Consider the following 26,470-nt stretch of genomic DNA (forward strand, 5'->3'; position numbering starts at 1 on the left):
TGCAAAGTTGACACTATTTAACAAGGACTAGGGAGAAGAAACCAATCCCTTTTCCCCTCCCTCCTCACTTTTCTTTTCTCCCTATCTCAAATAAAGTTAAGCCAGATGCAGAACTGGAAGGAAGAAGTAGTCTGCCTGTGAGAATTCAGGTGAGGTTTTACTACCAGAATTAATTTTACCAGAGGAAAAGCAATGGCAGCACAAACATGCTGCAACATTGTAGGAATGTGACAAAATGGGATTTCATAGAATCACAGAATGGTCAAAGTTGAAAGGGACCTCTGGAGGTCACATGGTCCAACCTCCCAGCTCAAGCAGGGAAACCTAGAGCCAGTTCTCCGTGACCAAGTCCAGAAAGCTTTTTAATATCTCCAAGAAGGAAGGCTCCATTACCTCTGTGGGCAATGTGTGCCAGTGCTCAGTAAAAAAAGTGTCCTGTGTCCTTGCATTCAAATGGAGCCTCCTGTGTTTCAGTTTGTGCCCATTGCCTCTTGTTCTGCCATTGTAAACCACCCTAGCTCCATCTGCAGATATTTTTATATGTTGATGAATTTCCTTTGCTTCTCCAGGCTGAACAGTCCCAGCTCTCTCACCCTTTTGAACATATCCAAGGATGGAAACTCTACAACTTGTCTGGGCAACCTATGCAGGTAAGATAAGTGGGTAGGATCAAGGAAGGACCTCATTGTCCTAACCAGGCTTTTGTGTGCTTACTTATTTTAGCTAAACAAAATTAAGTTTCAGGAAAAGACATTGTAATTGGAGTGTCATTGTTCATGAGTGCAGGGTTTGCTTTGGAGAGTGGAAAGCAAGGATTACAAAGGAACTAGGAAGACCCTTGTCTTCACTTACGAAGCCTTTTTTCCTGCTAACTGTGTTTGATATCTCTACATCTCAGTTTTCATACAAAATGGTGCACCTGCTTTACTTCCACATTATTTAGAATTTACTGGTAGAGCCAAAGTTCTTGGAGCCATTCACATTTTCTTCTGCCTCTGAATATGCATTGATTCTGTTATGAAGAGGAGCTAATAGAGCTACTTCACTTTTGGTATATCACTGTAGTGACACTTGGGTAAGATATGAATGTAGGTATTCTGAGGTCTAACAAAAGTGTGGAATATTCCAGCATACACGTACTGACAATGTGAATGTGCCATCAGGTAATTGCCTGAAGAAGAGATAATTTAACACTACCTGGTCTGTGCGGAACAAAACACAGGATTTGGGACCTTATTGCTTATCTTGCAATTCTCACATGAATCCTGAAATGACCGTAAAGATTCTGTTTACTGCCTGACTAAAATTTTGTCTCCAACCCTCATTACTTTAACAATGCTATGAGATGTAATCAATATGAAAATGTGATGTCATGCCAGGAAGGAAAGAAATTAAACTTGGTTTAGAAATTACATGCTGTGGAAGTAACTGCAGAAGTTTGATTCAAATGATTTCTCAATGAATTTGTGACCACTGGAGCAGAATTTCCAGTCAGTATCTCCAGAGTGCTATATTACTTCCCCAGAGAATTTGAGGCCAGATGGCTCAAGAGTATATACTTGACACTGGTGATTGATACCAGATTGTTATTAGGCAGTGACCTTTGTCCTCTGGATGTTTTGAAGCAAATCCTTCTAGAAGCTGTGTCAAAGCACATTTGCCAAGGACAAGAAGGTACTAGGATCAGACAGTATGGATTTACTGGTTTATATGGTGACTGATGAACCTGATAGTATTACACGATGAGTGGACTGGCTCTGTGATGGGTAGTGGATGCTGTTGACCGTAACTTTGCAATGACTTTGTTACAGTCTCTAGTACAGTCAGTGTAGCCAGTTTGGAGACACATGTACTGGATAAGCAGACTACTATATGGGCAGAAAATTGGCTGGGCCACTATATTCAGAGGGTTTTCATCAATGCTATATAATCTACCTATTGGCTAATTATTAGTGACACTCTTTAGAGCTGGTACAGAAGCCAATACCATTTAACATCTATCTTTTGATATGGACAGTGAGACAGAATACACCCTCAACAAGCAGATAGGTGATACAAAATTGAGGGGGAGCAGTCAATAGACTAGAAGTTAGGGTTGCTATTTAGAGGGACTTCATCAGGCTGGAAAAGAAGCAGGCTGACAGAAACCTCATGAAGTTCAACAAAGAAAAGTGAAAAAAATCTGTATCTAGACCATGTACAACAATACAGGCTGGCTAGAAGGCAGTGTTGCTGGATAAGGACATAAGTGTCCAAGCTGAACAAGAGTTAGTTGTGTACCCTTGTGGTGAAGGTGGTCAGCTGTATTCTGGGAGGCACAGAACGTAGCCAGCTGATCAAGGGAAGGGATTGTTCCCCTGTCTTTGGCACTTATGAGACCACATGTGAGTACTGTCTCCAGTTTTAAGCTCCCCATGTAATTGACTTATTTGAGCTAGTCCACTGAGGTGATTTAAATTTTGAAGCACGTGATGTTTAAGTAGGCTGAGAGAGCTAGGTTTGTTTGGTCTTCAGAAAAGAGAGTAAAGGGAAGATCCTATTGATGTCTTCAACTGCGGATAATGTAGAGACACAGAGCCAGGCTCTTTTTGCAAGTCAAGTAGGATGAGAGGTAACAGGCACAGACAGCAGAAAGGGAAATTCCAATTAGACAGCCACAAGAGCAGCTTTTCATCTTGGGGGCTGTCAGATACTAGAACAGGTGCCTGGAGAGGCTTGGAATTGCTGTCCTTGGAAAAATTTACCTGGATGAGGCTAGGAGCAACCCAATCTAAGTTGGACCTGTTTTGTATGGAACATTGGACCAGATGACCTCTAGAAGCCCCTTCCAACCTCAACTCTTCTGTACTTTGCTTTTATGATGTAATGAAACTCTGGTTTGGGTGACACATATTAATTATTCAGTGTTCTTTAGCCAGAATACTACATACTGGAAGTATGCAATAGTTGTGACCAGGGAACAACTCCAAAGATAGTTGCCTTAGGAAGATCCATGATGACAGGGGAAAAAGATGAGTTAAGATAACTTCCTCTAGTTTGGAAAGTCCAGTTAACTAGCAAACAATTTGTATCTCACAGGAAAGATTTTTTTCTGTCTCTCCTTACTGATAGAAGTCTGTCAAAAGGCCAAAGTTGAGTTGCAGAGATTAGCCATTAATCACAGCCTCATAAATACTAAGAAAATCTGTTTGCATGTAAAGATTTCTTTGTGCATCTGTGTTTTTCTTCTCTTTATATCACCGATGTGGCCAATGTATGTGGGAACCAGCCTTATTTTCTTTTTCATTTTTTTAGAGGTATATGGCAGTGAAATCCTTCCATGATAGCAGCCTACTGCTGAACCATCTCTGTGGTTGCCTGTGCTACAGACTGTTTGCAGCTGAAGCAGAAATTGCATTGTTCTGGTTAGTTGGACAGCATATAGAGCAGTGTGGATGGGTGATGGTGGTTTGGCACCGATGTCACTAAGGGTTGAAAATATAAGGAATTTCAGCATGCAAGGCAAAGAAGTCTAAGATCATGATTCACTTGTTCTCTTGGTCAGGAGCCTTGTGCTTTTTGGAGTCTCTATGTTGTTGCAGTGGGACTAACTCCATATAGGGATGGGCTGCACTATTATTTGGGCGTTGTTTGGAACATATCAGACTGCACTGACTGCAATTACAGCTCAGAGCAGTTTTTCTTTGCAAGCACAAACATCTGTGCTAATTCCTTTTAATCCATGAAAGCTTGACATGCAAAAGTGATTTGGATCATAAAAAGGAATTTTCTAGGGGACGAAGGATTAACAAAAAATTAATTTCTTACCTGTATGTCTTTGTGGAGCAGCCTTCACAGGAATTCTCTTTTGCTGTCCCTCTTGTGGCTGTACCTATAAGTAAAGCTGGACTTTGATTGGGCAAAGGTTGATTTAAAAGATGATTTATTTAACCAAGTTTCACTGAATATGTTCAACACCTTGATAAGCTGCCTTGTCCTTGTCTGTAGAAGTGCTAATCACATGCATTTCTCAGCAGCTTTGGATTTTGTTCTACTGATAATAATACTCAAAAACTCAGTCACAGAGGTCATCCTAGGCAAGCCTGGTCTTTGCTCTGGGCAAAAGTCTTCTCCAGCTATGAGAAATGTCTTAAAGGGAGCAGGTTTGGACTGTGGTGGATTGACATGAGCCAGCAGCATTTGTCTGCAGATCAATAGATTACCAGTTCAAATCTGTGTGGCCTATGTTGGGGGCCAAATAAAAAAGGACTGTAAAGGATAAAAATGCTTGAACAATTCAATATAAGGACAGTAACTGGGAGAGATAAAATGAAAGGATGGACTCGTGACTGAGGGATGGCCCTGGCTGTTGACGCTGTCACATGTGTGAAATACACACTGCAGTCAAGCAGCTCGTGTAATTAATGTCTCCCTAGAACAGAGGGAGGCGAGTGGCTGGGAAGTCAATATAGTGAGGCCTGGCAAATTTGTTATATTGGATCTCTGCTATGAATCCACCAAGGCAAGCATTATTTGGGAGCACATGGTGGAATTGCCTCCTGGGTGACTGGAGACATATGCTGTAAACCACACCATTGCTTGAAATGCTATTCTGAGCCCTGAAAGGCAAGTTCTGTGTCATGGTATCCCAGAAAGAATCAAGTCAGACGGTGCACCTCATTTCTGAAATAACCTCACACAGTCCTGGGCCAAGAAACATGCCATTGATTTGGTGCATCACATTCCCTATCACCCACAAGCCTCTGTAAATGTTGAATGGTGTAATGGACTGTTAAAAACTGTGCTGATAGTGTTGGGCGCTGGGGAATGGAGCGGTGGCATGTAAATGTAGCAGAAGCTAGTTGGCTGGTTAACAGCAGATGATCTAATAACTGCACTGGTTCTGCCCAAACAAAGCCCCTACATACCATGGAAGGAGATGAGGTCCCACTATTACAGGTAGGTAAATGGATCTGAAAGGCAGTGCGGACTACGCTTCTTCGGGAAAAGGAAAGCTGATTTGACACAGGTGCACTAGGTGGGTAGGGCAGAAGGAAGTCAAAATCTGGTATGTGCCTCAAGGAGATTTATCCTTGACGGGAAAATAGTCCATGATTTGACTTATATGATATAGGAAGTACAGCAGGAATCACCTGAATGAACTAGGAGTGAGCCTCACCAGAAACTGTGTGAATGCAGCACTGAGCCAGCCCAAGTGGTCTTAGTGCTTAACAATCCAACATGCTGCTTCTCCTGTGCTGAATGGTCTACTTGACAGATGGGACCAAACTCATTGACTATTCTTATGGACATTTGTGGTGGAGGAGCAGGGAACGAGGGGGATAATATGCATGTGTGTGTCAAGGGGCATAGTTACTACAGAGGATGGATAATCCTGACTGTTTGCTGTAATGATGGTTTAAGTATGTGGTATAATTTGTAAGTGTTGGTAAGAAAGAATTTCAGGAATGAGAAATAGATAGAATAACAAGGTTTGAGTAAGGTGTAGAAATTAAAGAAATGTATAGGTGGGGCAGAGAATACTTAGACGTATCAGATAATGTGGGACCTGGGCATGACACTAATGGTATGGAATAACTGGTTGAGATTGTGCTGAATCCAGCTGGGATGGGGTTAACTTTCTTCTTGACAGCCTGCATGGTGCTGTGCTTTGCGTTTGTGGCTAGACATTATTGATAAGGCACTATTGTTTTGGCTGTTGTTGAACTGTGTTTGTAAAGCATCGATATGTTCTCTCCCCTGTGCCCTCCTCCTAAGTGAGTACTCCAGGGCTGAGCAAGGGCTTATCTTGTCCACTGGCCATAAGCATTTGCAGGATAGGCTTATAAACAGGGGTTGAACTGATGGTGTTTCTAATGCGGAGGAAGCCTCCAAATTTGAGATCTTGTTATACTGAGATTCTTAATGAACTCGCTGTGTGAAGTTCTTCTTACAAAGTCTCTTTCAATTTTAGAAAGCTTTAAAATTACTTATTTCCCTCACTGAGTTGCCGTGGAATTGGATTATTAGAAATAATACCTGTGTTTTACTTGGCTGTCTGCTCCAACTGTTTAATTCAAAGGAAAGGTAATAAAAATAAGCATAATCTAAATGTGCTTTAACAGAACAGTCATCAGTGTTATAAAATCCTTACTGTAATCCACTTACTGTAAGTGGATTTGCAAGCCTGTTGTGAGTAGGAGTTTTTCCTCTTTGTATAACATGCAATCTAAAAACCAAGGCAAGTGAGCCCCAATGTTGCTAGCACCAGAGAAGTCAGACCTTGCCTAGGATGGTTTGCAATCTATTGGACAAGCAAGACAAAGACTGGATGAGGAGATGTATAGAAAATGGGAATCATGCTGGCTCATGGTTTTGCTTATGGCTAAGCATAGTGCAGCTCATAGCTATGAGCTGAGCCTAGCTCATATCTAAGCACAGTGCAGATGGGAACACATATGAAGATCTGAGGTTAGCACACAAGGAAGCAACACGGCATTTGAAGGAAGCGATATTTTTAAAATTGTAGTGCACCTGTGATAGTCACTTGGGGTCATTTTGGGCCCAGATTAGGTTTTTCAAGAATAAGATACTACATAAATGTAAAAAGTGAGTGAAACAGGAACATTCTGTGTTTCTAGAAGGGAAAGAATGATCAAGTTCCAAATCAGAAAAAAGTAGAGTCTATGCAGTAGTTTTAAAAAGGCTTTGAAAAGAATGTTGAGGGAGAAAATTCTGGCAGTCAACAAAATATTTCAGCTTCTGTGAGCTGAATTATGATATGTTAGTAAATATGACTGATGAGGGGAAGATTCTTTGAGTTGTAGCTGGTGGTTAGTCCTAGAGCCATGACAGGAGGTTGAGTGGGATGCAGATGACAAGATGCAAGGAGGTTGTATCTCCATGTGTGCTTAAGAACAGGACCCTGCATGTTTTAGAGTTGATTATTTCTTTTGTGGGGCTGAGGTGTAAATTGTATGGAAGTTGTACTTATGCATCCAATGCTGACAACCTCTTCAGGCAAAGAATTAAAAAATTCTCCCATCTTTCCACTGGTAGAATGAAAATTATTTAAGAATGGATCAGAGTAAAGGCAGCTTGCAACATCTCCTCTTCTGGTTCTTAAGCCTTTTTAGAAGAGTGTTCTCAAGCATATTCATGCAACTGCTAAAATGTAAAAAAAATAAATTACCTTTTAATACTTTGTGAAACTGATAAAATGTGAGAAAACTTCTGAATTTACAGTATTCTTCTATTGTAGGAGTTGGGCACATTGTCTTAAGTAGTGTGGTTCTGTTAGCACAGGGACTAGACTTTAGGCAGTCTTCTTTCTCCAAGTGTGTCCCTTTTCATCTATAGCCTGGTTATAATAATAGAAAGACCTTTGTTACTATCCTCATTGAATTCTCCTGTGGGTTAACATTTACAAAATGTTTCCATTCATGCTTTTTCCCAAAGAATTTCTGATCTTTGGTTAGAAGAAATGGCGAGATACTTACCTACATTACCAAAACCCATCAGAAATAAGCCTTTTCTAGTAGTTGTAAGGGATCACATTATTTCCTCAGCATGTTAATAAAAAGAGAGAGAGCCCTTTAACTTTGGTGCTTTCTAGGATCTCTGGTTCTGGATCTCTGCTGCACACATTCTACTAGACTGAAACAGGGGGTTCACGTGGCTTGTTCCAGTGTCTCACAGTGCCTCTGGATCACTGCTATTTTTTTTAATAGCTTTGTTTTTCTGTATTGTGACTCACCAAGGTTGTGTTAAGAAATGGTGAAGAAATAGCTTTCATGGCTGTTCCACTGCATAACAGGAGTAGAAAACAGCTGTTAATGAACGATAGGTGCATCGGATCTTTAATGATTATAACACAAGTATAAAGTTACAAATGTCAGTTGACTAAAAGTTGCCTTTTGTTATTAACACAGTTGTAGAAGTCCGATCCTAAATTTGAATGAATATATTCTATACGTTTAGTTCTGAAAATAAAGTTGTGCTCAATGACATGTATCACTGCCGGAGTTGTTCTATTGACAAAAGGTTTATATGGATATTTTAGTGTAAAGATATTCCCTCTCTTAAATATCTATTAGGGTGACTCTACTGATCACAGTTGAACTTCCTTGCCTGGGATCATCCCTCAAAATTCCATGTAATGAGGATTTCTAAATAGTGCTTGTTTTGCACTTGCTGGCCACAAGCTCACTAGTTTCCATGTGGAGACATCCTTTTCTCAGATTCATAACAAACTAGTTAATGAAAATTAATTTAAAAACACATCATGCTGGAGAATCCAGGTTTATTCATGTCCTCTGCTGACTACAGCTGGGACAATTGTAAAGCTGTCCCCTACTCCCTGCAGAAAATTATGCCCCTGCAGCTGAGTTCCAGAAAGGTGGTATGCCTAGTCTAAGCCACCTCAACCCAATGTATTAACAAGAGGTAACATCACTTTCATTTTACATTAATATGCAAGGCTGTGAGCTGCAGGGGATGAAGGCTGTGATCCACGACCTCTGTCAGGTAGAGATGCGCTCCCAGAAGAAGTTTCTGTTTCCATTTGTTGGGCAGGTGTCTCTTCAGCTAAGTCTTTCCTTCACAGCTAAATCTGACAGGGATTGTGAATCAGAGCTTTGGACTTCTTTAGGTCTCCTTTAATAGAGTAATACAAAGACATGTTTAAATTTTCTTGTATTTAAGCTGTTCAAACTCAGTAGTGCCCTATCCCTTTGCCCCTTATTTTTCCAGTGACAGTTTTTCTGCTCTACTTTGGCAAGTATTATATAAAGCACCATGTGATTTGGTAATAGGAGTATTTGGTTCACTGAAGTCCTCCTTAATCACAAGGCAAAGTCCATTTGAGCTATCAAATGAATATTCATCAGTCATCCTGCACATAGCCAAGTCCTAATTAATTCTTTCTCTTCTGGCGACCACAGGCTCCTGACAGAGTCAGGGAAGAAAAACAGGAGAAGCAAAGAGGAATGACGTTGCAATCCTGGTGGTTTGCAGGCTTGCAGAGGAAGGAGAGAACACTCCTCCTTCTGCATTTTGGGCTTATGTCCTCCTGAAAAATGGAAGAGAAAAAAAATCATTTGCAGTCCCTGTGTTTTCAGCAAAGAAAGATATTCTGTTATCCCATGGACCTGTCAGTAAGGAATTATAGTGGTGGTCCCCTTCCCCCAGGCTTTGGTCTTTGTGCCTGAGATATAATTCTCTTCCCTGGCAACCATTTAACTGAAGAATATAAACAATAAACAATGCTTTCTTCTTCAGCTATTCAACAAATATTCTGTATTGATCATGAATTCACGCTTTTAGATGCAAAACTTTTTATTAAGTTGACTGTGAGGTATGTCTCTGCATCTTCTTTTGCTGTCATGTCAGACTGTAATCAGTGTTAAAACCTGAAAATTTCTGTTGAAGCGAGAATTAAAAAGCCTTAAAAATAAGAAATTCTGTGAGCTAAGCAGACTTTTCAGTTAAGCTATGCATTTGTTCATAGTAAATGGTATATATATTCACTTGCATGCACAGCAATCAGGCTGTCTGCAAGACTGAGTAACAGCAACTGAAGTCAATTTGATCAACACCACTTGAATGGCAATGCCTTTGGAATTCTCATCTTCCCTCTGGCACTAGTAACATCTGGGAAGACTTGTCTTTTCATCCCCTTACAGCTGGGCATTTCCAGGACATGTATTTCTTTTGTTCTGCCTTTTAATTAGAATCATAGAATCATAGAATAGCTTGGGTTGGAAGGGACCTTAAAGATCATCTAGTTCCAACCCCCCTGCCATGGGCAGGGACACCTCCCACCAGATCAGGCTGCCCAAGGCCCCATCCAACCTGGCCTTGAACACTTCCAGGGATGGGGCAGCCACAGCTGCCTTGGGCAACCTGTGCATGTACCTCACCACTTTCATCATTGCTGTATCATTCAGTAGTCTTTGGATATAGAAAATGCTGATGAAAAAAAAAAAGTTATAAATTGACTAGTCTGGTGTTTTCTGTTCAGCACATGGAGATTTCTTTTTCCTAGGTTATCTACCCTTTTTTCTGATCTGTGGAAGAACAGAACAAATCAGTTTAGATCTCAGTTGCATGTGCGTTTCTTGCCCTCTGGAGATGGATTTCTGAACTTGACATTAGACTGCGTTCCTTTTCTTTGAAGCTTTTGAAATGTGTAAATAGTAATAAGTGCTGCTACTACTACTAAATAAAAAGTACTATGTCTGCTGCATGATTTTCTTCAACGAGTGTGAGGAAGAGATGCTTATACAGTCACTATGGAAAGCAAATACTCTTCCTCCAAAAATACAGCTCTGTGGTACAGGAAGCATCCAAGCCTAAGGCTTTGACAGCAACAAGAGGAATCTCTTTCTCTTCCCATCTTCCATTCCCCTTCCTGCTGCCTGTGCTGCATCCCATCCCGCCTCCCCCTAAGTCTTTAATCCATCCAGGAAATATACTTAATTTCTGTATTAACCTCTATAATATTATTTAATTTCAGTTTGTCAGGAATTCTGACTTTTCATTACCCTAAGTTAAGGCTGAACTGATGTCTGGAGGGGAAACATGCATTAGCCTCAGCAAGTATAAATGATGTTGCTTCACGGAATAGAGGAGAATTATTTCCACTCTTTTCTGTATGCCTAGGACCTAGTTTTTGCTTTCAGTTTCTTACTGGGTGCATCTACTTTTATTACAAGAAAGATTTAAATTGGAATAACATTCATTTACCTCTCTTTCTGAGATCAGTGATAATAATAGAAAGTCTGAATGCAGCCTTGAAGGCAAAGAGAATTACGAACTTCCTATAGACGTTTCCATCTTCTCAGTCACTTTATATTTGCTTTTCTGTTAGGGAGAGCTATTGTGTTCTGCTCTAATAAGGCTTATATGAAGCTTATAGAACTGTTAATAGAAACGTTGGGGTGGATAATGCCTGCTCTTTATTAGTTCTTGACACTTTGTGGCTTTGAAAGGCCTGTTATCTGTTATCACAAGAAGGAAATGGCTACTGCTATGCTAGACACTGCAGAAATGCAGAATGCAGCCCTTTTCCTGTGTAACTATTGAAAACCATTATTATAGGCTTTGGGAGGGATATGAATCTAGTCATTACTTGAACCCAAGATTACTTTAATATGAGAAAAAAAAGAGGGGGGAAAAAAAGTAGAAAAATATTTTTTTTTAATATCATGGAAAAGCCAGTAGAGTGGGTTAGAAGCTTATATTTATTAATTTAAATCCTCTACAAAAAAAGCAACATATCCTACCAGAAATACATCCTGAAGTTCTAAGGACAGAATAAATCTCCATAAAATTGCATACGTGGAAGTAACGTTGACTTGGCGGTAAGAGCAAAAATGGTTTTGGTGACAGCAAAGCACATGTGTGCCTGATTTCAACTGGAAGATGACACTAAGTCTTTCTAAGAAATATCCACCTACATCTTAGTTTCCTGTCTTTCAAAGCATCCTATGTAATGTGACTATATCTGGGCCTGAAAAACTAAGTGATCCTAAAATGCTGAAGTGGCTTCAGAGCCTGAGCAAGCGGGACATGCCTTCTTGAGAAGTGAAAACCAGAAAAAGAAAAAGTAAAATTCTGTTACCGCAACCACAGCTAAAGTTACATTCAGCTATTTCCTTGGCAGGTTGTCCAAAGGAGGAAAAATGTGAAGTTTTATGTCACTGGGGATGCCAGCATAAGCCAGAGTGGAACTTGTGTGTGGCAGTAAGCTCCATGGTATTTGAGTCCACGTAGTCATATAAACAAGATGGTAAGAAGTTAACCAGAAGTAGTTTATTCTGCTCTCTTGTGCTTTTTGTTTCACCTTTGTGGGGGAGGAGTTGTACTGTTATGTCTTGGTTTTCATTTGTCTGTGCACATGAGAGATTTCCAGCAGAGTTCTTCAGTGATTTCCTGAACTTAAGCCACAACTTGTCACTGAGTCAAATTCTCTTGTGTTTATGGCTGTATTTTAAACTGCTGCTATGTGATTTAACCGTCATACTTTCTTTAAAGCCCACTTTGTCTTTTGAGGAGGAGGATGATGGAACAAGAACCCTTTGTAATTGAGTCTAATAACAGTAAGGTGTAAGGAAAAAGTATCTAATGGACATTTAAATCAGGGAGGCATTATATTAAGTACGGAAATTGAAACTGAAAGATATTTTCATTGTCTTAAAATCTCCTATGGTTAACTTTATAAGTGGTGATGATCCATTTCATTAGTTTGAGGCTTTGATCCCTTTACTGTGTTAGTCTGTTTATTCACTGTAATAGTATGAAGTAACATATTTAATCAGCTTAGATAACAGCACAGTGTTGATTTCTCAAGTTTTGCTTGCTTTTGTGTTTTTTGATTGATGTTATTAATTTTATTATTTTATTTAAAAAAACAAAAAAAAGAAGATGCATCTTTTCAATGACTGGTACCTGGTCCTATTCTCTTTACAGCTGCAGAATCATTTATATCTTGAGGTACAAAATTTGTGAGCTTTCTGTGTTCTCCTCAAATACAGCTCTAAATTGCTTCACAGCATGTTTAGTAAAAGTAATGATCATCATGGAAAAAAGCCTTATGTTTTAATTCAATATAGAACTTCTGGGTTTTGATTTTTTTTTTAATTGCAGATATAAGTAAGCAAAAATGACAGCCCATTTGTCCTTTATAGAAGCTAGTATATAAGAAGTATAATGAGGAAGTGGTATTCTACAAAAACAAACCTAGCAAACTGGCTCTTAAACTGAGGTGAAATGGAAAGGTAAAAGGGTGACTTTTGGCCATCATTGAGTTGTAGACGAGTGCATCCAAAATGCAGTCCTGACATATGGTCGGGGCAAAAACAAGTGTCTAATATAGATTACAACTATTAGAAATAGGACTATTAGAAATCCAGACCATTTGGTGCACAGCTGTGTCATGCCTGTTCCTGGTGCTCTTGTGTCCACAATGGTGAAAAAGCAGTTCCAGATTACCTAGAGGATACATGCTTCTTCACAGATATAATGAGGACCAGGCTTACCCATCATCTTTTTTACGGAGCTGAAAACTGGAGCTGTCAGGATTTGGTTCTAGGAAAACTTGGTAGGTCCTCTGAAATGCCTTTTTAAAACCTCTTTTGCAAATACAGAATATGTTATTACCTAGTTATAGACCAGTTGCTGTGAACTGCTTAATCATACTTCATTATCTTCTATACATGTTTCTCTTCATGACTACACCTTTTTTTAATTTGTAACAGAAGATTTAACTGAAACTGACTTTACTTTCTCTCTTGCTATCTGAATATGATTTGCATACCATTAAGACAAATCCTGGAACTTGCTTTATTTGAATGGACTTAATGCTGAATGGACTTCAAAGGAGTTGTTGCTTGTTTTGCAGGAAAAGTGATTGCATTGGGATTGACCTGAGATATGAGACAAGGTGAAAGGAGAAGGGAAAAAAAGTATATTGCTTTGCTCTCTGAATTGTGTATGCTTTGTGAATGGTTGATGTTGGTGTCTGACCTCTCAAGTCAGCATCCTTCATGGATATGGTGTCCTCATAAGGAAGCTTGGAAGCAACTCTGGAAAGAGAGAGTGTATGTTTTTAATAAACATCTCTGGGACACTAAACTACTTTCTGCTAATAACAAGAATTTTGATTGTTTCAATGAGTTGCCTAAGCTGTGAACTAGCAGTTCCACTTATTCTTTTTACATTAACCACTATGCTCTACACATCTCAAAAGCTGTTGAAAGAGCAACTGAACTCATGCTTCTTGTCTGCACTCTGGAAATGAAACCTCTTCAGAGTCTTTTTAGTGTTGAAAATTACTGGGTCATCTAGGAGAGGAAATGTTAGCTAAGCTAGCTTTGGTGGCAAAAGAAAATAAAATCTCCTGGTTCTGGATAGCTGACCCATAACTGAAAGCTTGACACTAGAAAGTGTATGGGGACTCTCTGAGTTCATAGGCAAGAGGGGAAAAGAGCAAACTCCAAGCAAACAAACCCAAAGCTTTTGACTTTTAGTTACTTATTTAACTTCAGAGTCTTCCAAGGCACCTAGCCATGTAGAAAATGGAAGCCAAGCAAACTACTCTTACTTTTCTCCTTCCCAACAGTGTGCCAAGCTTCGCTTGCTGGTCTGACACTTAGAGACATTTCTAAAATACAGCTTTGTTTTTCTAGGGAAAATAAAATCTGTATTCTGAGGTTAAGAAAGGAGCTCCATTGCCTCTTAATAGTAGTCTGAAACAGGCAGGTGCTGTGATAAGCAGTATTATTTTTTATTCAGAATTTCTCTATTTTTTTCCTGATACCCACGTAAAAATTCTCCTACTTAGAGTACAAATACAGTAATATTAGTAACAAGAATTGATTTTTTTTTCATAATTGAAAAAGAGATGCCAATAGCCTGTTGTTCTGTCCATTGATTTTAATATCCTGAGACAGTTTGCCGGGAGCCAGACCCTTGCCTGTGCTAGCCAAATAATTTGGTGCAGGTACCCTCTTGAGGAGGAGAAACAATGACAAAGGAATTTTCATAGAATCATAGAATCATAGAATAACCAGATTGGAAGAGACCCACTGGATCATCGAGTCCAACCATTCCTATCAAACACTAAACCATGTCCCTTAGCCCCTCGTCCACTTGTGCCGTAAACACCTCCAGGGAAGGTGACTAATTTTGCTAGCTTTTAAAAATTTGTTGACAGTTATTCAATTCACTGCAGACCGCAGTAATTATTGTGTGCTTGTGCTCTAAGTCTGAATTTTCAACAGTTTTGGCTAGTGTGCCTTGAGCCTCAATAAGCTTGTGGCCTGCAACTCGAGTTTACAGATAGTATGTGTGTGTGTGTTCTGGTTTGTGGCTTCTGTTGCCTTGTTGGTTTATGGGTTTTTTTGGGTTTTTTAGACAAAAAGGGAGATATGTGCTTTCATGTCTCTGCCTTATTTAAATGCATAGGGTTACTCTGTCATTTACAAGCTCATTGCTTGAGGGGAAGGTCTGTGTGCTTTTGACTGCTCTGTAAGTGCTAGGACAGGCTTGCAGTACCAACCTAAGCAATACTAGCTCTCCTCAAGTACCATGAGAACACTCATATAACTGCTTATGACTTTTTCTTCTTTTTTCTTTTTTAGTGCAGAAGATGACTTTGGTCGCAGGGTTCCTTGCTAAGGCTGGAGGCAGCAGCCCCGCTCTGATGTTCCACATGGCAGCTCTAGCAATGCAGGTAAGGAGAAGGCCTGGCAAGGAAAAGCATGCTGTTGGCATTTTAAAAGTCCTCTTTAGGAGTAACTTGATGTGGCCACGAAATGCTGCCTGAGTTATGGAAAAGATAAAATAGCTATTGCAATAAGCTTCCCGCAGGGCATGCTCTGCATGATGTTTTTCAGCTTTTTGTTTTCTCCATGCTGAATTTTGCCCATGGAGCTAGGTGGTAAAATCTGATCCCAAAAGAGCAGTATTTTGAGCCAATCAATTTTTTTGTATTATCTTTCCATGGAATGCTTCAATATTTGATGAAAGCAAAAACCTTCAAGTTGAAGATAAAAAACCCCAAACGACTCGCCCAAATATCCCTCTCCCCTAGTGCATTTGCTTTCTTTTTTTTATGAAAGGATACTCTTCTCATCTTCTATTTTTATGAAAACAGAAACGCTTATAGAGAATATTCTGTCTGCATAATGCCTTTGCTGCAAGATCTATGACAAGAAATAGAGATTTTTCTTCCTCTCACATGAGGGAAGAAGTACTGGCATTATTGTGGTACCTGGTATCCTGAGCACTCCGTGCACCTCTGGAGCGTAAGATAGCCTCTGCTTTTACGGTGCATGAACAAATGGAGATGTATGGTGAGGGAGGGGGACTTGATCAGGTATAAAGGTCAGTTCAGTTAGCGTCTACTCTCTTCCACCACACAACACAGTATGCTGGAAATCATTTATGCACCTACCATCAAATACCTGAAAGAAGGGCAGAGCCTGGATTTGAATTGCCTAATCAAACATCAAGAGGATCAGTCATCACAAATAAAGGCTCACTGGTGTAAGAAAGCAGAGAAGCAAAATGAGACTGAGTTTGGAAAGCACATGGAAAGCTTACATCTCTCTCAAAACCCAGACGCCAAGGCAGAAGTCATGTCCTCTCTGCTTCTGAAAATTCAGAAAATCAGTCAGACAGTGACCGCTATCAATGCAGGGCCAAAATAAAGAATACTCTCCTAAGTGCTGTGGGCCACTTTATTAGAGTAAATGTAATAGGTAAGCTCTCTTTGTCCAAGACCTTTCTTGCAGAGGGAGTTGGGAGATCCCACGGTTTTCTCTGAAGCAAAATTTCTGCATAACAAAAACTGTGTTCATGAAGATGTATCTTCTCCTCCTAGGTTGTGAAAGTAAAAATGATTGCTGCCACACTGTGACATGTGGAATAAGTTTCATACGTCTCTTTGTCTATGCACACTAAACGAAAGGCTGACTTATGAAAAATGGTGGGGATTTGGTTTAGAATGGCTGTGGATCTCTCTGAGCTATATGGGAAGAGTTTCTCGTGGGATTTCTACTCTTAACACTGTTAAATAGAGTTGAAAGGAATTCAGTGAAAAAAGCAGTGTGGGAAAATGTGTATTTGTCTCAGGTTAGACACAAACCTGCCCCAGTTCACCTAGCATCCATTCTGGGTGTATAGCAATAGCTATATTCACAGGCAGTAAAGTTATTTTCTCTAAAGTGAAGATCTAAGTATTTTCTTAAACTGGGAACTTTGTGCATGCAAACAGTCTAGCCTTATAGCCCCTTGAATTCATTGTAGTGTATGTAGACCTCAGGGAGGAGGTGCTTAGAGGGAGTAGGACTTGAGATACAGCAGCCACCACTGTAAATTATTTTGTTCTTATTGAGGTGATTTTTTTCTCTTGCTTCATTACTTAGAAGAGAAAGATATTGTACAGAAAGATTGTGAGGGCTGAAATATACAGTGGCAGTGACCCTGTGCAATCATTTCTATATAAGCCTTAAATGGTTGTAAAGTATGGAGTGCTCTACTTGTGCTAGATGACGTAAGCTCCAAGCTTCCAGCAGAAGGGAATATCTATTTGACTTAACTAGTCAAGGTTTTCCTCTGGTGGTTGTGGTAGTGGTAAGCTACTACAGGCTTTTAGGTTGGTTCTGATGAAGGGCAGGCTGAGAAATCAGCTTAGGTTCCTTCCAAGCTGTTCTTCCAGCTTTGTTAAGACATAAGGTTTAAACTCATCTTTTGCCTTCTTAAAGTTTTCTCCAACATACGTTGACTAAAAGTAAAATATAAATTACTCCCTGAGTCACCTCTTTGCCACTAAGTTTTAGGTAAGAAAAGATGCTATTTCACAGACTTTTATTTGGACATTGCTTATCGTTGTATCAGGTGTGAGCATTGGCAATACCACAGAGGAGACAGAGGGTGACCTGGAACAGAACAAAGCTCTGAGGGTGGATTTCAGTTGGAGAAGATGTTGCCTGTGGTTGTGATATCCTGGATAATTGTGTATGTCAAATAAAAATAAGAATATCTATGTAAGAATATCTATGTCTATAGCTCTATATCTTTTCTGAAGAGCTTATGACTGCTTTTATAAAATGACCAGTCTTACACGTGGATTTCTGGCATGGCCCTTATATTTAATGGCTCCCCCTTTCCCATTCTATAATTCCATAGAAGTCAGTAGGCTAAAACTGCCCAGGCAGGAAGGTGAAATGATTCCAACTAACTTGCATTGGTTGTGGTTTTTTAAGTGATTTTGCAAAGTGCAGCTGAGCTGAATTCTGGCCAACATCCACAGAAGTCACCTGGCTCAGTGTCTAGTTCCTGGTTGTGCCAAACTAGAATGCACTAAATGAGCACAGGACCCTTGTTTTATGGACTTTAGATGCCTCCTGTATGGCCTTTTGGGAATATGTAGCTGTGTGCTAATGTGACATACAGTATCTTGTAAATTAAATACTGAGCCTGAGGTCAGGCAGTTGATCCTGATATGTGAAAGTCTCTCTTCTCCAGTCATTTTTTAACCAGGTTAATTTAAAAAAAACACCAGTAGGTGGGGTTTTTTTTTGTGTGTGTGTTCATCTTTTTTTTCCACTCACGAAGACACTGTGAAGTCCAAGCTGCTTTGCTTGAACAAGAAAATAGTACTGAGATGCTGCAAGAAGAATTTCATTTTATTGTGCATGATGAATGTCTGGGAATCACATTGATTTTCATGACATACTTTAAGGTTTTGGGAGACTGACTTCTGGATTCCTGGTACTGGTTTGTTGGGATTATTCACTTGACCTTTTAATCCTATCTACATTCTCAGCTGAGAAGAATTTCTTCATGTCTCTTCTAGCCCTCTTACCTCCAATGTCAGTTCTTCCAGGTTCTGCCTTCATTGTGGTAACAGATTTCTTAGTGCTCTCTTTGGAAAGAAGAGAATGGTTTCCTTTCCTGCTGTACTTTTTGGGACATGACTCCCATGCAGGAGGCTTTCCCTTTCTGCTACAGCTCTCTATGCAAAAGAGGATTTGCTGCGTCCTTCTCATCTCTGAAACATCTTCTGACATATTTCTTTTCTATCCTCTGTGCTCTTCAATTCACTCTGAGAAAGCCTGAAGCCCTTATTCAATTCTCAGCAGTATGAGCTTGAGTAGGGGGATGCATGGGAAGCAGAAAGGAAGTCGTTGTCAAACTCACTGTTCTGCAAACAGAAACAAAACCCAGTCACAGTATTTTACCCTTACTGTGGGATGCATTGAAAGGCTATTTTGCCTGTAATCTTTCAGCAGTGTTGAATTGCTTTCCTCTTTTTCAAAGTATTTATGTAAATTTGCCTTTTGTGTAAGGGGTTCTCTCTTAGGTGTTAAAATTCGCTACCAAATGACAAAAGGAAGAGGGTTGTGTCTGTATCTGTATCTGTTAGCATGTTTCGGAACTCTTTCTGTGGTTGCTAAAGCTTCTCTGATGTGAGCTTCCGACCTCTGGCATGTTTTTCTTACTTGGGCATGTGTATAATCCTTTAGAATGACAAAGCGGACATGTATCTCCTCAATAAATAAATGATTGCTTATTTCCTCATCCTTTGGCCAGGTATCTGATTGTTTATCAGCTCTGAAGGGCTGCAACTGCTGCTGCTTTGTGAGCCTTTCCATCAAAGGCAGCCCGATTTGAATTCTTGCTGAAGTGAATGTGTATGTCACATCTGACAGAACCAGCTGCTTAAAGGGTATCCTTGATGCTGAGAAGCAGTAACAAGCAGTATAGATGTCTTGCTAGCTGGGAGAAGCGGGAGGCAAAGGGGCTCAGGAGGAGCATTGCACGACGCTGTGTTTTGGGCTCCACTGAACCAATTCAGGCTGCAGATATTTTTAGCACTATTCTTCAGCAGGCAGTATGCTGTACAATTGCACGTCAACACGATGCTTCTGTAGGTTGGTGTAGCTATGTTTCCACCTCCTGGCAACTACAAGGAATAGCTGAAAAGAGACTAAAGAGAATTGTGGTTTTATTTTTGTGAGTCACTAGAAGATGAAGTAGGAATTTTAAAAAGACACATTTCTTGGGCTCAAAGAGATTTGTAACTCTTCAAAGTTTAATATTCTATGCTAAATCTAAGCATAGAAGCTATTTCCAGATAGTTTTCTTGTAACTAGTGTGAAAATGAGTGCTTGAGCTGAAAGGTCATAAGTACAAGATGGTTGCAGCAGGGCTGTAAGTAATAAGACACAAGGCAGGCATTTTATATTGAGAGAGTGAGCATGAGTGTATATCCATGGTAACTGGGAAGGGACATGAACACATCTAGTGAATCTCAAGTCTAAAATAGCTGTGCATTCTGCCCCTTAAGGACAGCCATTGTTATAGACTACATACTGTTACAGATGACACATAGTCAGGACTGTAGGCATTCTGTGAGGTAAGTGTCCTTCAATAATAAGGAAATGTTAATTTTCAGAAGTAAAAATCTCTTTCAAAAGACAAGATGACCTCTCCCAGTCTTTTACAAGTGTAGCCAGAGATGGGTTTTCTTTCAGGAGCTGATACAAAACCTCATAGTGCCTGTTTCTTGTTCTTTTCCAGGTCAATGCCATCTGCCTATTTCATAGGAAAGACCAGAAGTCCCCTTGGTAGCCATCTCAGAACTGCCCTCTGTGAAGAAGAAAAAGATAAGTTTGAGTAAAGTACATATTTCTAGAACCTACAAAAAAATATAGATTACTAGTCCAAAACTTTCAGGTGAAAATATCCTTTTCAGTGAAGAAAATATTTTCAAGCTAACTGTCCGAGTGTGCATTCATCCAGGATCCCTCATGGAACAAATTTGATAGCTGTTCCTTACACCCTCACTAACTGCATTAAAGCTAGTTTGGAGAAGTTTTTTAGCACTTGTATGTAAACCTGGTTGAGCAGAGGTGCTGGACTCCAAAGTATTGAATCTGGACTTTGAATGAGTTTGTTTTCTTTCTTGTTCAGTTGCGGGGACTCCCATGTAAGCCACATTCAGCATCCACTACTTATCTGCTTTTATATGATGCATTGCCTTGCTTGGGGAAAATTATCCTATTCAAAAGGGCTTGTTGGAAGCCTATATAGTTCAAAGGTGCCTCCACTATGCCCATTTGGATTTGTCCTTGCAGCAGTCATTAACTCTCTCTGACAATAAACCATGTAGGGGCAATGTGCAGCACAGATTTCTGGTGATGGAGACTTTGCAAACAGATCGAAGGACTTTTCCTACTGTCTAGAGGGGCTGTGAGATATGCAACACCTGGCTCTCTGAGCAGAGAGCTGAGGTGGAAAAGAGGTGAGGAAAAATGTGGAGGCAACACTGCCAGCACCATTTTGTTCTTCCATATCCTATTTGAAGACAACTGCTTGAGTCTGGGCCCCAAAGTTGGAAGCATCTCCTCTTTGGGAGGGGAGGAAGGCAGTGGGAGGGCTCTGCCTGGGCCACACTATGGGGGTGGGTGCCCACTCTGGGGTGAGTTTTAGTGGCTGCCTGCTGGTGTACGGGGTGGAAGTGGGGGTACCAGTGGTGAGGGAGTCCTGTACCTGCCTGTGCAAGCTGGGGTCTTAGGGAGTTACACCCCCTGGCAGCTGCTCTACTGAAAAGGGTCCACTTTAATAAGAGAGCCACGTGGAAAAGAGTGTATAATCAGTGATGCAACCTTACTAGCCAAACATTCCCAGGTACCTTGTCACTTAAGTGTAACAGCTCTAAAAGTGTGTGCGTAATGTTGTGTCCTACATATTGATTTTTATAAATATATGTATAGCTAGCAAAGTTCACACTTAGACACAGACACAGCACAGATTCTTCAGTAAATCAAAATGTTTTACCTGTCATTTAAATGAGTTCTTAACTGTGCACCATGGCATGGGCTGTGCATGACTGAGGGCAAGGGGTAGGAAGAAGGTTGTGGTCTGCAGCATGCAGTTATGTGATTCTTTAAATGAATGCATTCTGAAAAGGCCACGTGGTGAGGAGCAGGAGGCTTCCTGAGTCTGCTTCTGGTGCTTCCTGCACACGTTGTGCTAGATGACTTTTTTTCTGCATCTTATCTCGCTCACTCCCACTTATTTTGTAGTGCCTTGTCTCAGCTTTTCACAGAGCACCTTGGGACATTGAATAAGGACCCAAAGTCCTGATGTAGATGTTCTCTCAGCCTGGAGCAGGCATTGCTTTGCCACTCTGTTATCAGGAGTATACGCTGACACTGATACTCCTCTCTGCTGTATTTTAAGACACTCTGGGAAGATGAGAGAGTGAAGGTGAACTTTTGCCAGCAATGCCCATAATCCCATGATGGCATCAGCGTTTGTGGGAGATGACCTGACTTTGTGTCACATTTTCCACCTGCTGACAACTGGTCTGCAAAAAGGGTAGGCAGTTCAGGCAGCGCAGAGTTGAATGAGGACATGTTATAGGACTGGGCTTCCCCCAGCAAGTTTATCCTTCGGCATTATGCTCCATTGCATTGAGCATGAAAACTGCCAGAAGTGCTGCTAACCAGTTGCAACACAGAAAAGGAATGGGGTGAGAAATTTGGCTGGAAATTACTGTGAAGAGTTTTTCTAAACCACTAAGTGATGCAGAACTATACATGTTAACCTGGCTCATAAGAAAATGAGTTTATGCCAGCAAAAAAGCCTGTACAGTGAGGAAGGAAACAGGTAAAGCAGAAGTATCCACTTTGGTTTAGTGTACTGCACTGAAAGATTGTAGGCAGTGATAAATACTATTCTGACATTGGTATCATGACTTGAGTTTGCTTTTGAGAGGTAGGATGTGTAGTTTTCTCCAATGTATATATGGGTTTCTATTTCAGATATGCTTTGTCATACAAATGGTTTGTTCCACATAGAAATTGAAGCCAACAAAACAAAACCAATAAGCCTTCTATGTTGCCATATATTCATAACAGTATGATTTTCATATTTAGTAGTGTTGATCTACCTGCTTTACAAACACACAATAGAAGACAAGATTTTACCTCCCCAGGGACAATAAAGGAGAAGGAGAGAGGCCTGGTAGTCCTGTGTCTCTATCCTACTGCCTAAACCATGTTCAGTGATGCCACATGTAAAACTGATGGATGAGGAAAGATGATGTGAGGTTTTATTTCTGTGACACATCAATTCTGCTGGTATTTCTCTTTTTCTAGCTAAGTGTCCACCTCTGAACCACATTTTTTTTCTGTTCATCTTTGCATAATTGTATGGGAGACTTTTTCTTGGGTTATCCACAGCTCTGAAGGCAGTAACTGTACTTATAGTTTCTTGGTTCCCAGGTTCTTCCTGGGAAACCAGCAACAAGGTGTAGTAATCCACAAGAAGCAGGAATCAAAGTAGCTAAGATCATGGACATCCTTGAGGTTAATAATGCACAAGTGGTAAGGGGATTCTGTAAGGTCAGGAGCAGAAGACACTGAGCACAGCCATGCTGGTCCAGTGACTGTGCAATTAGGGGGAAATTAGCTACAGTTAAAAAACCAATCCTTTTTCTTGGTCCCTGGAAATCACAATGTAATTGCCTCTGGACATTTTAACCTGGAAGTGTCAGATTTTAAAGGCTCCATTATCAGCAGTGCTTCTCCACATATGTTTGCTGACATCTGTGAGAGCTGCAGATGGTTTATACCTGGGAAAGTCAGCTGTTACGTACGTGGACATGTTTTTTATCTCATGCAATGGAAAATGTAAAACAAACGTCCTCTCTCTTTCTGAAAGGAAGAGGACAGGCTACCAGAGGGTGTTTACATTCTTGGTTGCTCTTTGCCCCTACTCTCCATTCCCAACACCAGGTTACAGTGGTTTCTGAAGAGGCTGGCTGCAAGGCAGCTACAGATGTGAGGTCTATGGCTTGGCTCATGTAATAACTTCATGGAACTAAGAAATCTCTAGATGGGCTGTTGTTAAAAAGGTAAATATTTCTGCAAGGATAGGAGATGTCCACCTGCTTTCTTAAATTATAGCTACTAAAGGTGAAAAAAAAGCCAGACAGAACACTCATCTGCTGTGAGACATTTTTATTGCTTCTCCCTACCCCCCGACCCTCACACCCCACTCTAGGAAAAAAGACACTTAGTTGCAATGCTAATATTAATTTTAAAAATGAATATCTGGATGAATTCAACACACAGACACCACAAGCCTCTGCACCGCTGCAGAGAAAGCTTCAAATCTATTTACCTTTAGGTGTATGTTACCAATACACTGTAATTCTAAAGTTGTTTAGTGTAACATGTTCATGATTGTATTGAGAGCTCATATTAGGCTAGTCCGCTCCCTTTCAGAAAGCCACCTACCCTCTCTTTCCCAGTTTGTGTAGGGATTTTTAAAGTTTTGTGTATTTGGAACTGAAAGAAACTGGCTCACAAACTGGATGGGTTGACTTTCACATCTACAAAGTGCCTGTGGCTTCCACTTGTGCCAGCAAGCGGAAGACAAAACAGGGAGCCTGAGAAGAAAATGCACTATGGAGGTACAGCTCTTCCAGTCACTAACAGTGCTAACAACCTTCTACTATGCTAGTAGAGGGCTACATGCACGTGTTTCCAGGGCTGGGGTACCTTTCAGAGAATAAAAGTACTGGGTGGGCTACAAAGTCAAACCAGACGTCTGTTAGTCCATTAGCATTTGCAGTGGCCAGCCACAGGTGGCTAAGGAAGATGGCTAAGAGCAGAGCAAACACACAGCCTCTCCTTTCCCCGCTAAACTTCATTTTCTGAGAATGAATAACTTTGCGAATATCTGTCTGCTGCGCCTTTTGATGTCCTTTATCTTCTTCCCAGGGCATTCAAAGTCTTCCTATATTTTGTAACTTCATTTCCAGTGGAGCAATATCAGGAATTCCCAGGAGAGGACCATCACTCTAGAGCAACAGGGGCACTAGTCAAGCTGAATCCATCCCCTGAGCGGTGACTGCAGGCTGCTCCCAGACCTGGTACAAAACTCTCAGCAAGTAGTGAACAGGCTGCAAAAAAATAGGCTGGGGCCTGACCCCTGAGATTCATGGGGAATGCAGACACACAGACACATCTACTGTTACTTTCTTCAGGTAACTCTTATGACTCAAGTGTCTAGTGGCTTAAGCTAAACCTTTGAGGAGAAACGCAAGAGTCTCTGAAATTGCTGTTTGAATAGCTCCATATATTTATTGCAAATACCTTATCAGAAGTAACCCCAGATTCTAGAGTTTCCCATGCCTAAAAGGACAGCTAAAATTGCAGGTTAACTTTGGGATGTTGGAAATATGGCATAACCAGCATTTCTCACTACAGAAAAGGTGTTGGCTGCCTGCAGGCTTCTGAGTAGTTTGCTGTGTGGTTGGCAAGTATTCAGTGTAAAGGTTCCTGGCCTCCTGAGATGACAGCCAGCCCCGCGTGGGATGCAAGAACTCACACTGGCAGAAACCATGCCTCCTCCTCAGAGCTGAGTGATAGAGGAGTGTGGCTTTGATGAGGTGCCTTGGTGGTGAGGTGGAAACATTGAATGCCTAGTAGTGGATGGAGCTGCTGCATGAAGGCTCTCATCATTGCAAGTGTGGATTTGGATTTTAAATAATGCAGCCTTGCCTTGAATTGTCAGTGTTACTACTTATCTTTGTACAAGAAGCTGGAGAGTCGACACAGCTGCAATCAACCATTTCTTCTTCTTGATGTCTGTTTGAGCCCTCCCCTGCCCAAAGACACAATATGTTATAAGGAGCAGACTTTTGAGGCAGGGTCTTCTCTGCCCTTTGAAATGTGCTCAGGCTGCAAAGCAGAACCATATTTTGCCAGGTTAAGCACAGGAATGGTTGTGTGGCATATTGGTAATTTTTTAAAATGTTAAGGTGACCACTGATGCCCTGATTGATATCTGGTTCTTTATGATCTGCACCTTTTTCTCCTTCAGATTTTGTTAAAATATATTTTCAGTATGTTGCACTTTTTTTAAATCTGATTTTAAGTTGGTACTTTGGCTAGTTCAATGTTTGTAGCTTGCATTTTATGTGTAATAGCAGACGACTTAAGGTTGTGATTTGTTACTCATGTCAGAAAGCAGTTTGTTTCCCTTGTTTTAACTGTGCCACATGCTCTTCAGGGCAGTGTACAACTCGATGATTTGCTTTCACTGAGTTTTTTTTGGAGAGGGAGGAGGTCTGTGTCTGTGAGACAAAACAGCTGCGTGTTTGGAACTCAGGAGCACCAATGAAAAGCAATTAATGAACTGTACAGCTGAAAATAGGGACTGTATGGGACAAGTGGTCCTAAACAAAGAAAGTGCTTGGTTCTTTGCAACTCTGTTTAGCCTGGAGAAGAATACATTGAGGGGAGGCCTTATCACTGTCTATAACTACCTGAAAGGAGATTGGAGTGAGGTGGGTTACTTGCGGTCTCTTCTCACAAGTAACAAGTGACAGGGTGAAAGGCAATTGTCTCAAGTTGTGCCAGGGGAGGTTTAGATTGGATATTAGGAAAAAATTCTTTAGTGAAAGAGTGGTGAAGCATTGGAAGGGGCTGCCCAAGGAAGTGGTGGAGTCACCATCACTGGTGTTCGAAAAGAATGTAGACATGGCGCTTTGAAACACAGTTTAGTAGGCATGGTGGTGTTGGGCTGATGGTTGGACTGGATGATCTTAGAGGTCTTTTCCAAACTCAATTATTCTATGATTCTATCTGAGGCTCTCATGAAAACAAAGATAGAGGACAGCTAGGTATATCTCTGCGGTTCCATGGTGCACAGGAGCCATCCTGTAAGCAGTTACTGGGACTGGCATCCACGTTGGCTTGGTAGTATGCACTTGAATCTCTTTTCTCATCTGCAGGATGGCAAGCATAAGAAGACCGGCGTGTGCTGACACTGCTGCTGTTCCATCTCACACGGTCCCATGGCCAGAGGGCTCTTCTCCAGGATAACTTTCCTCCAGCCTCAGCATTCGTTGGGATGAATCTGAGCGTGAGCAGTGCCATTCTCCAGCTGGAAGGCTGAAGCT

General features: G+C 40.8%; 1 long non-coding RNA gene across 1 annotated transcript; it reads left to right on the forward strand.

The window, feature by feature from the left end:
- Positions 1-46: 46 nt before the first annotated feature.
- On the forward strand, positions 47-20,146 carry LOC138727512 (uncharacterized). The gene is made up of 3 exons (XR_011338566.1): positions 47-650; positions 15,123-15,214; positions 20,071-20,146. It is a non-coding gene; the product is annotated as an uncharacterized lncRNA (long non-coding RNA).
- The last annotated feature ends 6,324 nt before the right edge of the window (positions 20,147-26,470 follow it).

The sequence above is a fragment of the Phaenicophaeus curvirostris genome, chromosome 1 (assembly GCF_032191515.1).
Source record: "Phaenicophaeus curvirostris isolate KB17595 chromosome 1, BPBGC_Pcur_1.0, whole genome shotgun sequence".
NCBI classification, from domain to species: domain Eukaryota; kingdom Metazoa; phylum Chordata; class Aves; order Cuculiformes; family Cuculidae; genus Phaenicophaeus; species Phaenicophaeus curvirostris.